Source organism: Hyla sarda, unplaced genomic scaffold (assembly GCF_029499605.1).
Source record: "Hyla sarda isolate aHylSar1 unplaced genomic scaffold, aHylSar1.hap1 scaffold_1133, whole genome shotgun sequence".
Classification (NCBI taxonomy): Eukaryota; Metazoa; Chordata; class Amphibia; order Anura; family Hylidae; genus Hyla; species Hyla sarda.
The window spans coordinates 63749-81875 of record NW_026607754.1 but is presented as its reverse complement, the minus strand read 5'-3'; the positions used below and the strand labels follow the sequence as shown (position 1 = coordinate 81875).

The following is an 18127-nucleotide window of genomic DNA, read 5'->3' as shown; positions in this document are numbered from 1 at the left end:
ATTTAGTCAGCAGCAGCAGAAGTCCTGTGCCTGGACGCTCCAACAGGGGCCAGACACAAGCAGAAGCAGAAGCAGCAGAAGCAGCAGCAGCACCACCTTTTGTTTTTTGGCTGCAGCAGCAGCAAGGCCCACAGGGCTGGCTAGCTGGCTAGCCAGCAAGCAGGTAGCAATGAAAGTAGGAATCTTTCTTTTTAACCCTGTAAGGGGGTGGTGCACTGTACCCGAAGATACTGCCATATCGGGTCAATGCATAGGGCGTCGGAAGCAAGCTTCGAAATCGGCCCCCGTTCTCAAAAATCCATTTAATATATGGTCCCCAGATAGGGGACGTATCAGATATTAAACTGATAAGAACAGATACTACACTTGATCTTAGCCAAAAGGCCGAGAAGCGATAACCGTGAAAGGGGCGGGCCCAACAAGGTCCCCTTCATGGGCACTATCACTGCTTGCTGTCAGGGAGGCTGCCAGACAATTTTCCATGCACACTCTGGGCTGGGGGGCAGTCAACCACCAGTACACACAGCAGAACCTAAACCCATACCATTATTGCTAAGCAGCAAGACAGGGGCCCATTGCACTCCCACGGGGCCTTTTTAAATGCAATCCATAACCCGGATTTGCCAGGAACCCTTCTTACTCCTCCTACTTGCATGTGACACTGGGCTTAGGATCTGCATAGGAAACACACACACAAGCACACACCTACCTTTGTTGCCTGCAGATGCCTCCTTGGCTGTCCCCAAACGGTATCAAACCAACACCCACGGGAAGCTGTAAGCATAGAGGACATGCCTGCACCCCATTGGACTTACCTGTGTGGGTTAAATCCGGGTTATTTGACAACCTATGGCGGTGATGGTTCTGCTCAGGCAGAGCAGTGCTGATGCTCCTCATAAAGCTGTCGCTGCTGTGAAGGTTCTAGGTGACATCACAAATCCCTATGGTTACATACACAACAAAGCTGGGTTGTTGTTGTTTACACTCTGCAAGGCCTGTGGAAGTGAGTGACATCATAGCACTGTAGTTCTGAGGGTTCAAGATGGATGCAACAATCTCCTGTTGCTTCTATGAAGGCCGTAATAGACGACATCACCAAACAGCTCCATAGTCACATACACAGCAAAGGAGAGATGTTGTTTACACCTAGTGATGTCAGTGGTATTGAGTGACATCACAGCACAGTGCTAAGGCTCCTGGGCCTGGACACAGCAGCGGCTGCAATATCTCAACGGAGAATACGTTTATATCTATGTGTGTGTGTGCGCATATATATATATATATATATATATATATATATATATATATTTCTCCGCCGAAATCACTTTTAAACCCATTTCCACCTTTTTTTCCCTTCTCTTCCTCTTACTTTTTTTTCACGTTTTTTTACGTTTTTCTCCTTTTCGCCTCTTTTCTGGGCGTATTATTCTTCTTTTTCTTCTTTTTTTTCGTCTAATGCATACCCCATCAGTGCAGCAATGCTTATTCAATACCGCCAGCAGATGGAGACACTGGGGGATAATTTTCTAAGGATTTATACTGATTTTTCCTGTCTGAATTTGTCGCACAGAAAGTTGCAGGCCAAATATGTGTGACATTTCTGCGACTTTAGCTTCTAGAGCATTTTTACAACATTATACATAGGTGCTGAATACATAAAAAGCGACTGTTCAGCGACAGACAAGTCGCATCGGCTGAAAGTAGGCCAGAATGTCAGTCCATGTTGGAGCAGGTTTAGATACAGTCTAAAGCATAGATCTCAAAGTCTGTGCACAGAATTTAGCAAGGGCCTCGCACCTTCTGATGCATCAGGTAGGTGCACAATAGCATAGCCTAACCCTCTGTACTTTGGTCTATATTGATGCGGGACATAGACAGCCAGCTGATGACCAATCCATTAGTGCAATGGATGGCTGGAAGCATTTGTCTTTGCCTTTGCAATACCACAGAAGCAATGCATGGTCAATGTACAGCAATGACACACCTGTGTGAACAGCCAGGAGACCCCCCCCCCCCATGTTATGTTACATAGTTACATAGTTAGTACGGTCGAAAAAAGACATATGTCCATCAAGTTCAACCAGGGAATTAAGGGGTAGGGGTGTGGCGCGATATTGGGGAAGGGATGAGATTTTATATTTCTTCATAAGCATTAATCTTATTTTGTCAATTAGGAACATTCAGCACCCACCCGCTATCAAGGCAGCTGCCTATCATGTCATGCCCTACCTGCACAGGTGTGCTGGCTACTCAAATGATCCAATTAAGGAGGCCATTTAGTCAGCAGCAGCAGAAGTCCTGTGCCTGGACGCTCCAACAGGGGCCAGACACAAGCAGAAGCAGAAGCAGCAGAAGCAGCAGCAGCACCACCTTTTGTTTTTTGGCTGCAGCAGCAGCAAGGCCCACAGGGCTGGCTAGCTGGCTAGCCAGCAAGCAGGTAGCAATGAAAGTAGGAATCTTTCTTTTTAACCCTGTAAGGGGGTGGTGCACTGTACCCGAAGATACTGCCATATCGGGTCAATGCATAGGGCGACGGAAGCAAGCTTCGAAATCGGCCCCCGTTCTCAAAAATCCATTTAATATATGGTCCCCAGATAGGGGACGTATCAGATATTAAACTGATAAGAACAGATACTACACTTGATCTTAGCCAAAAGGCCGAGAAGCGATAACCGTGAAAGGGGCGGGCCCAACAAGGTCCCCTTCATGGGCACTATCACTGCTTGCTGTCAGGGAGGCTGCCAGACAATTTTCCATGCACACTCTGGGCTGGGGGGCAGTCAACCACCAGTACACACAGCAGAACCTAAACCCATACCATTATTGCTAAGCAGCAAGACAGGGGCCCATTGCACTCCCACGGGGCCTTTTTAAATGCAATCCATAACCCGGATTTGCCAGGAACCCTTCTTACTCCTCCTACTTGCATGTGACACTGGGCTTAGGATCTGCATAGGAAACACACACACAAGCACACACCTACCTTTGTTGCCTGCAGATGCCTCCTTGGCTGTCCCCAAACGGTATCAAACCAACACCCACGGGAAGCTGTAAGCATAGAGGACATGCCTGCACCCCATTGGACTTACCTGTGTGGGTTAAATCCGGGTTATTTGACAACCTATGGCGGTGATGGTTCTGCTCAGGCAGAGCAGTGCTGATGCTCCTCATAAAGCTGTCGCTGCTGTGAAGGTTCTAGGTGACATCACAAATCCCTATGGTTACATACACAACAAAGCTGGGTTGTTGTTGTTTACACTCTGCAAGGCCTGTGGAAGTGAGTGACATCATAGCACTGTAGTTCTGAGGGTTCAAGATGGATGCAACAATCTCCTGTTGCTTCTATGAAGGCCGTAATAGACGACATCACCAAACAGCTCCATAGTCACATACACAGCAAAGGAGAGATGTTGTTTACACCTAGTGATGTCAGTGGTATTGAGTGACATCACAGCACAGTGCTAAGGCTCCTGGGCCTGGACACAGCAGCGGCTGCAATATCTCAACGGAGAATACGTTTATATCTATGTGTGTGTGTGCGCATATATATATATATATATATATATATATATATATATATATATATATTTCTCCGCCGAAATCACTTTTAAACCCATTTCCACCTTTTTTTCCCTTCTCTTCCTCTTACTTTTTTTTCACGTTTTTTTACGTTTTTCTCCTTTTCGCCTCTTTTCTGGGCGTATTATTCTTCTTTTTCTTCTTTTTTTTCGTCTAATGCATACCCCATCAGTGCAGCAATGCTTATTCAATACCGCCAGCAGATGGAGACACTGGGGGATAATTTTCTAAGGATTTATACTGATTTTTCCTGTCTGAATTTGTCGCACAGAAAGTTGCAGGCCAAATATGTGTGACATTTCTGCGACTTTAGCTTCTAGAGCATTTTTACAACATTATACATAGGTGCTGAATACATAAAAAGCGACTGTTCAGCGACAGACAAGTCGCATCGGCTGAAAGTAGGCCAGAATGTCAGTCCATGTTGGAGCAGGTTTAGATACAGTCTAAAGCATAGATCTCAAAGTCTGTGCACAGAATTTAGCAAGGGCCTCACACCTTCTGATGCATCAGGTAGGTGCACAATAGCATAGCCTAACCCTCTGTACTTTGGTCTATATTGATGCGGGACATAGACAGCCAGCTGATGACCAATCCATTAGTGCAATGGATGGCTGGAAGCATTTGTCTTTGCCTTTGCAATACCACAGAAGCAATGCATGGTCAATGTACAGCAATGACACACCTGTGTGAACAGCCAGGAGACCCCCCCCCCCCCCATGTTATGTTACATAGTTACATAGTTAGTACGGTCGAAAAAAGACATATGTCCATCAAGTTCAACCAGGGAATTAAGGGGTAGGGGTGTGGCGCGATATTGGGGAAGGGATGAGATTTTATATTTCTTCATAAGCATTAATCTTATTTTGTCAATTAGGAACATTCAGCACCCACCCGCTATCAAGGCAGCTGCCTATCATGTCATGCCCTACCTGCACAGGTGTGCTGGCTACTCAAATGATCCAATTAAGGAGGCCATTTAGTCAGCAGCAGCAGAAGTCCTGTGCCTGGACGCTCCAACAGGGGCCAGACACAAGCAGAAGCAGAAGCAGCAGAAGCAGCAGCAGCACCACCTTTTGTTTTTTGGCTGCAGCAGCAAGGCCCACAGGGCTGGCTAGCTGGCTAGCCAGCAAGCAGGTAGCAATGAAAGTAGGAATCTTTCTTTTTAACCCTGTAAGGGGGTGGTGCACTGTACCCGAAGATACTGCCATATCGGGTCAATGCATAGGGCGACGGAAGCAAGCTTCGAAATCGGCCCCCGTTCTCAAAAATCCATTTAATATATGGTCCCCAGATAGGGGACGTATCAGATATTAAACTGATAAGAACAGATACTACACTTGATCTTAGCCAAAAGGCCGAGAAGCGATAACCGTGAAAGGGGCGGGCCCAACAAGGTCCCCTTCATGGGCACTATCACTGCTTGCTGTCAGGGAGGCTGCCAGACAATTTTCCATGCACACTCTGGGCTGGGGGGCAGTCAACCACCAGTACACACAGCAGAACCTAAACCCATACCATTATTGCTAAGCAGCAAGACAGGGGCCCATTGCACTCCCACGGGGCCTTTTTAAATGCAATCCATAACCCGGATTTGCCAGGAACCCTTCTTACTCCTCCTACTTGCATGTGACACTGGGCTTAGGATCTGCATAGGAAACACACACACAAGCACACACCTACCTTTGTTGCCTGCAGATGCCTCCTTGGCTGTCCCCAAACGGTATCAAACCAACACCCACGGGAAGCTGTAAGCATAGAGGACATGCCTGCACCCCATTGGACTTACCTGTGTGGGTTAAATCCGGGTTATTTGACAACCTATGGCGGTGATGGTTCTGCTCAGGCAGAGCAGTGCTGATGCTCCTCATAAAGCTGTCGCTGCTGTGAAGGTTCTAGGTGACATCACAAATCCCTATGGTTACATACACAACAAAGCTGGGTTGTTGTTGTTTACACTCTGCAAGGCCTGTGGAAGTGAGTGACATCATAGCACTGTAGTTCTGAGGGTTCAAGATGGATGCAACAATCTCCTGTTGCTTCTATGAAGGCCGTAATAGACGACATCACCAAACAGCTCCATAGTCACATACACAGCAAAGGAGAGATGTTGTTTACACCTAGTGATGTCAGTGGTATTGAGTGACATCACAGCACAGTGCTAAGGCTCCTGGGCCTGGACACAGCAGCGGCTGCAATATCTCAACGGAGAATACGTTTATATCTATGTGTGTGTGTGCGCATATATATATATATATATATATATATATATATATATATATATTTCTCCGCCGAAATCACTTTTAAACCCATTTCCACCTTTTTTTTCCCTTCTCTTCCTCTTACTTTTTTTTCACGTTTTTTTACGTTTTTCTCCTTTTCGCCTCTTTTCTGGGCGTATTATTCTTCTTTTTCTTCTTTTTTTTCGTCTAATGCATACCCCATCAGTGCAGCAATGCTTATTCAATACCGCCAGCAGATGGAGACACTGGGGGATAATTTTCTAAGGATTTATACTGATTTTTCCTGTCTGAATTTGTCGCACAGAAAGTTGCAGGCCAAATATGTGTGACATTTCTGCGACTTTAGCTTCTAGAGCATTTTTACAACATTATACATAGGTGCTGAATACATAAAAAGCGACTGTTCAGCGACAGACAAGTCGCATCGGCTGAAAGTAGGCCAGAATGTCAGTCCATGTTGGAGCAGGTTTAGATACAGTCTAAAGCATAGATCTCAAAGTCTGTGCACAGAATTTAGCAAGGGCCTCGCACCTTCTGATGCATCAGGTAGGTGCACAATAGCATAGCCTAACCCTCTGTACTTTGGTCTATATTGATGCGGGACATAGACAGCCAGCTGATGACCAATCCATTAGTGCAATGGATGGCTGGAAGCATTTGTCTTTGCCTTTGCAATACCACAGAAGCAATGCATGGTCAATGTACAGCAATGACACACCTGTGTGAACAGCCAGGAGACCCCCCCCCCATGTTATGTTACATAGTTACATAGTTAGTACGGTCGAAAAAAGACATATGTCCATCAAGTTCAACCAGGGAATTAAGGGGTAGGGGTGTGGCGCGATATTGGGGAAGGGATGAGATTTTATATTTCTTCATAAGCATTAATCTTATTTTGTCAATTAGGAACATTCAGCACCCACCCGCTATCAAGGCAGCTGCCTATCATGTCATGCCCTACCTGCACAGGTGTGCTGGCTACTCAAATGATCCAATTAAGGAGGCCATTTAGTCAGCAGCAGCAGAAGTCCTGTGCCTGGACGCTCCAACAGGGGCCAGACACAAGCAGAAGCAGAAGCAGCAGAAGCAGCAGCAGCACCACCTTTTGTTTTTTGGCTGCAGCAGCAGCAAGGCCCACAGGGCTGGCTAGCTGGCTAGCCAGCAAGCAGGTAGCAATGAAAGTAGGAATCTTTCTTTTTAACCCTGTAAGGGGGTGGTGCACTGTACCCGAAGATACTGCCATATCGGGTCAATGCATAGGGCGACGGAAGCAAGCTTCGAAATCGGCCCCCGTTCTCAAAAATCCATTTAATATATGGTCCCCAGATAGGGGACGTATCAGATATTAAACTGATAAGAACAGATACTACACTTGATCTTAGCCAAAAGGCCGAGAAGCGATAACCGTGAAAGGGGCGGGCCCAACAAGGTCCCCTTCATGGGCACTATCACTGCTTGCTGTCAGGGAGGCTGCCAGACAATTTTCCATGCACACTCTGGGCTGGGGGGCAGTCAACCACCAGTACACACAGCAGAACCTAAACCCATACCATTATTGCTAAGCAGCAAGACAGGGGCCCATTGCACTCCCACGGGGGCCTTTTTAAATGCAATCCATAACCCGGATTTGCCAGGAACCCTTCTTACTCCTCCTACTTGCATGTGACACTGGGCTTAGGATCTGCATAGGAAACACACACACAAGCACACACCTACCTTTGTTGCCTGCAGATGCCTCCTTGGCTGTCCCCAAACGGTATCAAACCAACACCCACGGGAAGCTGTAAGCATAGAGGACATGCCTGCACCCCATTGGACTTACCTGTGTGGGTTAAATCCGGGTTATTTGACAACCTATGGCGGTGATGGTTCTGCTCAGGCAGAGCAGTGCTGATGCTCCTCATAAAGCTGTCGCTGCTGTGAAGGTTCTAGGTGACATCACAAATCCCTATGGTTACATACACAACAAAGCTGGGTTGTTGTTGTTTACACTCTGCAAGGCCTGTGGAAGTGAGTGACATCATAGCACTGTAGTTCTGAGGGTTCAAGATGGATGCAACAATCTCCTGTTGCTTCTATGAAGGCCGTAATAGACGACATCACCAAACAGCTCCATAGTCACATACACAGCAAAGGAGAGATGTTGTTTACACCTAGTGATGTCAGTGGTATTGAGTGACATCACAGCACAGTGCTAAGGCTCCTGGGCCTGGACACAGCAGCGGCTGCAATATCTCAACGGAGAATACGTTTATATCTATGTGTGTGTGTGCGCATATATATATATATATATATATATATATATATATATATATATATATTTCTCCGCCGAAATCACTTTTAAACCCATTTCCACCTTTTTTTCCCTTCTCTTCCTCTTACTTTTTTTTCACGTTTTTTTACGTTTTTCTCCTTTTCGCCTCTTTTCTGGGCGTATTATTCTTCTTTTTCTTCTTTTTTTTCGTCTAATGCATACCCCATCAGTGCAGCAATGCTTATTCAATACCGCCAGCAGATGGAGACACTGGGGGATAATTTTCTAAGGATTTATACTGATTTTTCCTGTCTGAATTTGTCGCACAGAAAGTTGCAGGCCAAATATGTGTGACATTTCTGCGACTTTAGCTTCTAGAGCATTTTTACAACATTATACATAGGTGCTGAATACATAAAAAGCGACTGTTCAGCGACAGACAAGTCGCATCGGCTGAAAGTAGGCCAGAATGTCAGTCCATGTTGGAGCAGGTTTAGATACAGTCTAAAGCATAGATCTCAAAGTCTGTGCACAGAATTTAGCAAGGGCCTCGCACCTTCTGATGCATCAGGTAGGTGCACAATAGCATAGCCTAACCCTCTGTACTTTGGTCTATATTGATGCGGGACATAGACAGCCAGCTGATGACCAATCCATTAGTGCAATGGATGGCTGGAAGCATTTGTCTTTGCCTTTGCAATACCACAGAAGCAATGCATGGTCAATGTACAGCAATGACACACCTGTGTGAACAGCCAGGAGACCCCCCCCCCCCATGTTATGTTACATAGTTACATAGTTAGTACGGTCGAAAAAAGACATATGTCCATCAAGTTCAACCAGGGAATTAAGGGGTAGGGGTGTGGCGCGATATTGGGGAAGGGATGAGATTTTATATTTCTTCATAAGCATTAATCTTATTTTGTCAATTAGGAACATTCAGCACCCACCCGCTATCAAGGCAGCTGCCTATCATGTCATGCCCTACCTGCACAGGTGTGCTGGCTACTCAAATGATCCAATTAAGGAGGCCATTTAGTCAGCAGCAGCAGAAGTCCTGTGCCTGGACGCTCCAACAGGGGCCAGACACAAGCAGAAGCAGAAGCAGCAGAAGCAGCAGCAGCACCACCTTTTGTTTTTTGGCTGCAGCAGCAGCAAGGCCCACAGGGCTGGCTAGCTGGCTAGCCAGCAAGCAGGTAGCAATGAAAGTAGGAATCTTTCTTTTTAACCCTGTAAGGGGGTGGTGCACTGTACCCGAAGATACTGCCATATCGGGTCAATGCATAGGGCGACGGAAGCAAGCTTCGAAATCGGCCCCCGTTCTCAAAAATCCATTTAATATATGGTCCCCAGATAGGGGACGTATCAGATATTAAACTGATAAGAACAGATACTACACTTGATCTTAGCCAAAAGGCCGAGAAGCGATAACCGTGAAAGGGGCGGGCCCAACAAGGTCCCCTTCATGGGCACTATCACTGCTTGCTGTCAGGGAGGCTGCCAGACAATTTTCCATGCACACTCTGGGCTGGGGGGCAGTCAACCACCAGTACACACAGCAGAACCTAAACCCATACCATTATTGCTAAGCAGCAAGACAGGGGCCCATTGCACTCCCACGGGGCCTTTTTAAATGCAATCCATAACCCGGATTTGCCAGGAACCCTTCTTACTCCTCCTACTTGCATGTGACACTGGGCTTAGGATCTGCATAGGAAACACACACACAAGCACACACCTACCTTTGTTGCCTGCAGATGCCTCCTTGGCTGTCCCCAAACGGTATCAAACCAACACCCACGGGAAGCTGTAAGCATAGAGGACATGCCTGCACCCCATTGGACTTACCTGTGTGGGTTAAATCCGGGTTATTTGACAACCTATGGCGGTGATGGTTCTGCTCAGGCAGAGCAGTGCTGATGCTCCTCATAAAGCTGTCGCTGCTGTGAAGGTTCTAGGTGACATCACAAATCCCTATGGTTACATACACAACAAAGCTGGGTTGTTGTTGTTTACACTCTGCAAGGCCTGTGGAAGTGAGTGACATCATAGCACTGTAGTTCTGAGGGTTCAAGATGGATGCAACAATCTCCTGTTGCTTCTATGAAGGCCGTAATAGACGACATCACCAAACAGCTCCATAGTCACATACACAGCAAAGGAGAGATGTTGTTTACACCTAGTGATGTCAGTGGTATTGAGTGACATCACAGCACAGTGCTAAGGCTCCTGGGCCTGGACACAGCAGCGGCTGCAATATCTCAACGGAGAATACGTTTATATCTATGTGTGTGTGTGCGCATATATATATATATATATATATATATATATATATATATATATATATATATATATATATTTCTCCGCCGAAATCACTTTTAAACCCATTTCCACCTTTTTTTCCCTTCTCTTCCTCTTACTTTTTTTTCACGTTTTTTTACGTTTTTCTCCTTTTCGCCTCTTTTCTGGGCGTATTATTCTTCTTTTTCTTCTTTTTTTTCGTCTAATGCATACCCCATCAGTGCAGCAATGCTTATTCAATACCGCCAGCAGATGGAGACACTGGGGGATAATTTTCTAAGGATTTATACTGATTTTTCCTGTCTGAATTTGTCGCACAGAAAGTTGCAGGCCAAATATGTGTGACATTTCTGCGACTTTAGCTTCTAGAGCATTTTTACAACATTATACATAGGTGCTGAATACATAAAAAGCGACTGTTCAGCGACAGACAAGTCGCATCGGCTGAAAGTAGGCCAGAATGTCAGTCCATGTTGGAGCAGGTTTAGATACAGTCTAAAGCATAGATCTCAAAGTCTGTGCACAGAATTTAGCAAGGGCCTCGCACCTTCTGATGCATCAGGTAGGTGCACAATAGCATAGCCTAACCCTCTGTACTTTGGTCTATATTGATGCGGGACATAGACAGCCAGCTGATGACCAATCCATTAGTGCAATGGATGGCTGGAAGCATTTGTCTTTGCCTTTGCAATACCACAGAAGCAATGCATGGTCAATGTACAGCAATGACACACCTGTGTGAACAGCCAGGAGACCCCCCCCCCCCATGTTATGTTACATAGTTACATAGTTAGTACGGTCGAAAAAAGACATATGTCCATCAAGTTCAACCAGGGAATTAAGGGGTAGGGGTGTGGCGCGATATTGGGGAAGGGATGAGATTTTATATTTCTTCATAAGCATTAATCTTATTTTGTCAATTAGGAACATTCAGCACCCACCCGCTATCAAGGCAGCTGCCTATCATGTCATGCCCTACCTGCACAGGTGTGCTGGCTACTCAAATGATCCAATTAAGGAGGCCATTTAGTCAGCAGCAGCAGAAGTCCTGTGCCTGGACGCTCCAACAGGGGCCAGACACAAGCAGAAGCAGAAGCAGCAGAAGCAGCAGCAGCACCACCACCTTTTGTTTTTTGGCTGCAGCAGCAGCAAGGCCCACAGGGCTGGCTAGCTGGCTAGCCAGCAAGCAGGTAGCAATGAAAGTAGGAATCTTTCTTTTTAACCCTGTAAGGGGGGTGGTGCACTGTACCCGAAGATACTGCCATATCGGGTCAATGCATAGGGCGACGGAAGCAAGCTTCGAAATCGGCCCCCGTTCTCAAAAATCCATTTAATATATGGTCCCCAGATAGGGGACGTATCAGATATTAAACTGATAAGAACAGATACTACACTTGATCTTAGCCAAAAGGCCGAGAAGCGATAACCGTGAAAGGGGCGGGCCCAACAAGGTCCCCTTCATGGGCACTATCACTGCTTGCTGTCAGGGAGGCTGCCAGACAATTTTCCATGCACACTCTGGGCTGGGGGGCAGTCAACCACCAGTACACACAGCAGAACCTAAACCCATACCATTATTGCTAAGCAGCAAGACAGGGGCCCATTGCACTCCCACGGGGCCTTTTTAAATGCAATCCATAACCCGGATTTGCCAGGAACCCTTCTTACTCCTCCTACTTGCATATGACACTGGGCTTAGGATCTGCATAGGAAACACACACACAAGCACACACCTACCTTTGTTGCCTGCAGATGCCTCCTTGGCTGTCCCCAAACGGTATCAAACCAACACCCACGGGAAGCTGTTGTCACGATTCCGGCTGGCAGGTAGTGGATCCTCTGTGTCAGCGAGGGATTGGCGGGGACCGTGCTAGTGGACCGGTTCTAAGAGGCTACTGGTTTTCACCAGAGCCCGCCGCAAAGCGGGATGGTCTTGCTGCGGCAGTAGCAACCAGGTCGTATCCACTAGCAACGGCTCTACCTCGCTGACTGCTGAGAAGGCGTGGGACAGAAGGACTAGGCAGAGGCAAGGTCAGACGTAGCAGAAGGTCGGGGGCAGGCGGCAAGGTTCGTAGTCAGGATGGGTAGCAGAAGTTCAGGTACACAGGCTTTGGACACACTAAACGCTTTCACTGGCACAAGGCAACAAGATCCGGCAAGGGAGTGCAAGGGAGGAGACTAGATATAGCCAGGGAGCAGATGGAAGCCAATTAAGCTAATTGGGCCAGGCACCAATCATTGGTGCACTGGCCCTTTAAGTCTCAGAGAGCTGGCGCGCGCGCGCCCTAGAGAGCGGAGCCGCGCGCGCCAGCACATGACAGCAGGGGACCGGGACGGGTAAGTGACCTGGGATGCGACTCGCGAGCGGGCGCGTCCCGCTGTGCGAATCGCATCCCCAACGGCCAAGACAGTGCAGCGCTCCCGGTCAGCGGGACTGACCGGGGCGCTGCAGGGAGAAAGACGCCGTGAGCGCTCCGGGGAGGAGCGGGGACCCGGAGCGCTAGGCGTAACAGTACCCCCCCCCTTAGGTCTCCCCTTCTCTTTGTCCGGTAACTGCCTCCCCTGGGATGAGGACACCGGGAAAGAATGGAGGGTTTCCTCAACGGCAGGCAGTACAGCAGGAGTGGGAATGGGGAGGGAGGGCAGAGGGCGAGGCCTGGCACGGGGCAGTGTGACACCAGGACGGGGGACCATGGGGAGGCACAGAGGCTTGCCTGACGGGACTGGGAGGGGGGGAGAGGCACTTCCTGTGGCAGGCAGAGTCCCAGTTCCTGATCTCCCCGGTGGTCCAATCAATGGTGGGGGAATGAAGCCGGAGCCAAGGCAGACCGAGGAGGACCTCAGAGGTACAGTTGGGGAGAATAAAGAACTCAATCCTCTCAAGGTGGGGTCCAATAGACATGAGGAGGGGCTCTGTGCGGTAACGCACGGTGCAGTCCAATCTGGCTCCGTTGACCGCGGAAATGTAGAGCGGCTTGACGAGACGGGTCACCGGGATGCTGAATTTATTAACAAATGACTCCAAAATAAAATTTCCTGAGGCACCGGAGTCCAAGCAGGCCACGGCTGAGAGGGAGGAGCTGGCTGAAGAAGAAATCCGCACGGGTACCGTGAGACGTGGAGGAGCAGACTTGGAACCAAGAGACGCCACACCCACGTGAGCTGGGTGCGTGCGTGCGTTTCCCAGGCGTGGAGGACGGATAGGGCAATCCACCAAGAAATGCTCGGTACTGGCACAGTAAAGACAGAGATTTTCTTCCCTGCGGCGATTCCTCTCTTCCTGGGTCAGGCGAGACTTATCCACTTGCATGGCCTCCTCGGCGGGAGGCCCAGGCGTAGATTGCAACGGATACTGTGGGAGAGGTGCCCAGAGATCTAAGTCTTTTTCCTGGCGGAGCTCTTGGTGTCGCTCAGAAAAACGCATGTCAATGCGGGTAGCTAGATGGATGAGTTCTTGCAGATTGGCAGGAATCTCTCGTGCGGCCAGCACATCCTTGATGCGACTGGATAGGCCTTTTTTAAAGGTCGCGCAGAGAGCCTCGTTATTCCAGGATAATTCTGAAGCAAGAGTACGGAATTGTACGGCATACTCGCCAACGGAAGAATTACCCTGGACCAGGTTCAACAGGGCAGTCTCGGCAGAAGAAGCTCGGGCTGGCTCCTCGAAGACACTCCGGAGTTCAGTGAAGAAGGCCTGGACTGTGGCTGTGGCAGGATCATTGCGGTCCCAGAGCGGTGTGGCCCAAGACAAGGCCTTTCCTGAGAGAAGGCTTACTACGAACGCCACCTTAGACCGTTCTGAAGGAAACAAGTCCGACATCATCTCCATATGCAGGGAACACTGAGACAAAAATCCACGGCAGAGTCTGGAGTCCCCATCAAATTTGTCCGGCAGGGACAAGCGGAGGCTAGGAGCGGCCACTCGCTGCGGAGGAGGTGCAGGAGCTGGCGGAGGAGATGGTTGCTGCTGTAGCAGAGGCAGAAGTTGCTGTAACGTGGCGGTCAACTGCGACAGCTGCTGTCCTTGTTGGGCAATCTGCTGCGATTGCTGAGCGACCACCGTGGTAAGGTCAGCGAGACTTGGCAGCGGCACCTCAGCGGGATCCATGGCCGGATCTACTGTCACGATTCCGGCTGGCAGGTAGTGGATCCTCTGTGTCAGCGAGGGATTGGCGGGGACCGTGCTAGTGGACCGGTTCTAAGAGGCTACTGGTTTTCACCAGAGCCCGCCGCAAAGCGGGATGGTCTTGCTGCGGCAGTAGCAACCAGGTCGTATCCACTAGCAACGGCTCTACCTCGCTGACTGCTGAGAAGGCGTGTGACAGAAGGACTAGGCAGAGGCAAGGTCAGACGTAGCAGAAGGTCGGGGGCAGGCGGCAAGGTTCGTAGTCAGGATGGGTAGCAGAAGTTCAGGTACACAGGCTTTGGACACACTAAACGCTTTCACTGGCACAAGGCAACAAGATCCGGCAAGGGAGTGCAAGGGAGGAGACTAGATATAGCCAGGGAGCAGATGGAAGCCAATTAAGCTAATTGGGCCAGGCACCAATCATTGGTGCACTGGCCCTTTAAGTCTCAGAGAGCTGGCGCGCGCGCGCCCTAGAGAGCGGAGCCGCGCGCGCCAGCACATGACAGCAGGGGACCGGGACGGGTAAGTGACCTGGGATGCGACTCGCGAGCGGGCGCGTCCCGCTGTGCGAATCGCATCCCCAACGGCCAAGACAGTGCAGCGCTCCCGGTCAGCGGGACTGACCGGGGCGCTGCAGGGAGAAAGACGCCGTGAGCGCTCCGGGGAGGAGCGGGGACCCGGAGCGCTAGGCGTAACAGCTGTAAGCATAGAGGACATGCCTGCACCCCATTGGACTTACCTGTGTGGGTTAAATCCGGGTTATTTGACAACCTATGGCGGTGATGGTTCTGCTCAGGCAGAGCAGTGCTGATGCTCCTCATAAAGCTGTCGCTGCTGTGAAGGTTCTAGGTGACATCACAAATCCCTATGGTTACATACACAACAAAGCTGGGTTGTTGTTGTTTACACTCTGCAAGGCCTGTGGAAGTGAGTGACATCATAGCACTGTAGTTCTGAGGGTTCAAGATGGATGCAACAATCTCCTGTTGCTTCTATGAAGGCCGTAATAGACGACATCACCAAACAGCTCCATAGTCACATACACAGCAAAGGAGAGATGTTGTTTACACCTAGTGATGTCAGTGGTATTGAGTGACATCACAGCACAGTGCTAAGGCTCCTGGGCCTGGACACAGCAGCGGCTGCAATATCTCAACGGAGAATACGTTTATATCTATGTGTGTGTGTGCGCATATATATATATATATATATATATATATATATATTTCTCCGCCGAAATCACTTTTAAACCCATTTCCACCTTTTTTTCCCTTCTCTTCCTCTTACTTTTTTTTCACGTTTTTTTACGTTTTTCTCCTTTTCGCCTCTTTTCTGGGCGTATTATTCTTCTTTTTCTTCTTTTTTTTCGTCTAATGCATACCCCATCAGTGCAGCAATGCTTATTCAATACCGCCAGCAGATGGAGACACTGGGGGATAATTTTCTAAGGATTTATACTGATTTTTCCTGTCTGAATTTGTCGCACAGAAAGTTGCAGGCCACCAAATATGTGTGACATTTCTGCGACTTTAGCTTCTAGAGCATTTTTACAACATTATACATAGGTGCTGAATACATAAAAAGCGACTGTTCAGCGACAGACAAGTCGCATCGGCTGAAAGTAGGCCAGAATGTCAGTCCATGTTGGAGCAGGTTTAGATACAGTCTAAAGCATAGATCTCAAAGTCTGTGCACAGAATTTAGCAAGGGCCTCGCACCTTCTGATGCATCAGGTAGGTGCACAATAGCATAGCCTAACCCTCTGTACTTTGGTCTATATTGATGCGGGACATAGACAGCCAGCTGATGACCAATCCATTAGTGCAATGGATGGCTGGAAGCATTTGTCTTTGCCTTTGCAATACCACAGAAGCAATGCATGGTCAATGTACAGCAATGACACACCTGTGTGAACAGCCAGGAGACCCCCCCCCCCATGTTATGTTACATAGTTACATAGTTAGTACGGTCGAAAAAAGACATATGTCCATCAAGTTCAACCAGGGAATTAAGGGGTAGGGGTGTGGCGCGATATTGGGGAAGGGATGAGATTTTATATTTCTTCATAAGCATTAATCTTATTTTGTCAATTAGGAACATTCAGCACCCACCCGCTATCAAGGCAGCTGCCTATCATGTCATGCCCTACCTGCACAGGTGTGCTGGCTACTCAAATGATCCAATTAAGGAGGCCATTTAGTCAGCAGCAGCAGAAGTCCTGTGCCTGGACACTCCAACAAGGGCCAGACACAAGCAGAAGCAGAAGCAGCAGAAGCAGCAGCAGCACCACCTTTTGTTTTTTGGCTGCAGCAGCAGCAAGGCCCACAGGGCTGGCTAGCTGGCTAGCCAGCAAGCAGGTAGCAATGAAAGTAGGAATCTTTCTTTTTAACCCTGTAAGGGGGTGGTGCACTGTACCCGAAGATACTGCCATATCGGGTCAATGCATAGGGCGACGGAAGCAAGCTTCGAAATCGGCCCCCGTTCTCAAAAATCCATTTAATATATGGTCCCCAGATAGGGGACGTATCAGATATTAAACTGATAAGAACAGATACTACACTTGATCTTAGCCAAAAGGCCGAGAAGCGATAACCGTGAAAGGGGCGGGCCCAACAAGGTCCCCTTCATGGGCACTATCACTGCTTGCTGTCAGGGAGGCTGCCAGACAATTTTCCATGCACACTCTGGGCTGGGGGGCAGTCAACCACCAGTACACACAGCAGAACCTAAACCCATACCATTATTGCTAAGCAGCAAGACAGGGGCCCATTGCACTCCCACGGGGCCTTTTTAAATGCAATCCATAACCCGGATTTGCCAGGAACCCTTCTTACTCCTCCTACTTGCATGTGACACTGGGCTTAGGATCTGCATAGGAAACACACACACAAGCACACACCTACCTTTGTTGCCTGCAGATGCCTCCTTGGCTGTCCCCAAACGGTATCAAACCAACACCCACGGGAAGCTGTAAGCATAGAGGACATGCCTGCACCCCATTGGACTTACCTGTGTGGGTTAAATCCGGGTTATTTGACAACCTATGGCGGTGATGGTTCTGCTCAGGCAGAGCAGTGCTGATGCTCCTCATAAAGCTGTCGCTGCTGTGAAGGTTCTAGGTGACATCACAAATCCCTATGGTTACATACACAACAAAGCTGGGTTGTTGTTGTTTACACTCTGCAAGGCCTGTGGAAGTGAGTGACATCATAGCACTGTAGTTCTGAGGGTTCAAGATGGATGCAACAATCTCCTGTTGCTTCTATGAAGGCCGTAATAGACGACATCACCAAACAGCTCCATAGTCACATACACAGCAAAGGAGAGATGTTGTTTACACCTAGTGATGTCAGTGGTATTGAGTGACATCACAGCACAGTGCTAAGGCTCCTGGGCCTGGACACAGCAGCGGCTGCAATATCTCAACGGAGAATACGTTTATATCTATGTGTGTGTGTGCGCATATATATATATATATATATATATATATATATATATATATATTTCTCCGCCGAAATCACTTTTAAACCCATTTCCACCTTTTTTTCCCTTCTCTTCCTCTTACTTTTTTTTCACGTTTTTTTACGTTTTTCTCCTTTTCGCCTCTTTTCTGGGCGTATT

At 48.4% G+C, this 18127-nt stretch overlaps 7 non-coding genes across 7 annotated transcripts; all 7 read right to left on the bottom strand.

Annotated features, from left to right (window-relative positions):
* Positions 1 to 205: 205 nt before the first annotated feature.
* LOC130301713 (U2 spliceosomal RNA) lies at positions 206 to 396 on the bottom strand. Its single transcript, XR_008852067.1, has one exon. It is a non-coding gene; the product is annotated as a U2 spliceosomal RNA (small nuclear RNA).
* A 2083-nt stretch (positions 397 to 2479) lies between these two features.
* LOC130301698 (U2 spliceosomal RNA) lies at positions 2480 to 2670 on the bottom strand. Its single transcript, XR_008852052.1, has one exon. It is a non-coding gene; the product is annotated as a U2 spliceosomal RNA (small nuclear RNA).
* A 2088-nt stretch (positions 2671 to 4758) lies between these two features.
* Positions 4759 to 4949, bottom strand: LOC130301697 (U2 spliceosomal RNA). The gene has a single exon (XR_008852051.1). It is a non-coding gene; the product is annotated as a U2 spliceosomal RNA (small nuclear RNA).
* A 2084-nt stretch (positions 4950 to 7033) lies between these two features.
* On the bottom strand, positions 7034 to 7224 carry LOC130301696 (U2 spliceosomal RNA). The gene has a single exon (XR_008852050.1). It is a non-coding gene; the product is annotated as a U2 spliceosomal RNA (small nuclear RNA).
* A 2090-nt stretch (positions 7225 to 9314) lies between these two features.
* LOC130301695 (U2 spliceosomal RNA) lies at positions 9315 to 9505 on the bottom strand. The gene has a single exon (XR_008852049.1). It is a non-coding gene; the product is annotated as a U2 spliceosomal RNA (small nuclear RNA).
* Positions 9506 to 11610: 2105 nt separating this feature from the next.
* LOC130301694 (U2 spliceosomal RNA) lies at positions 11611 to 11801 on the bottom strand. Its single transcript, XR_008852048.1, has one exon. It is a non-coding gene; the product is annotated as a U2 spliceosomal RNA (small nuclear RNA).
* A 5104-nt stretch (positions 11802 to 16905) lies between these two features.
* LOC130301693 (U2 spliceosomal RNA) lies at positions 16906 to 17096 on the bottom strand. Its single transcript, XR_008852047.1, has one exon. It is a non-coding gene; the product is annotated as a U2 spliceosomal RNA (small nuclear RNA).
* Positions 17097 to 18127: the final 1031 nt, after the last annotated feature.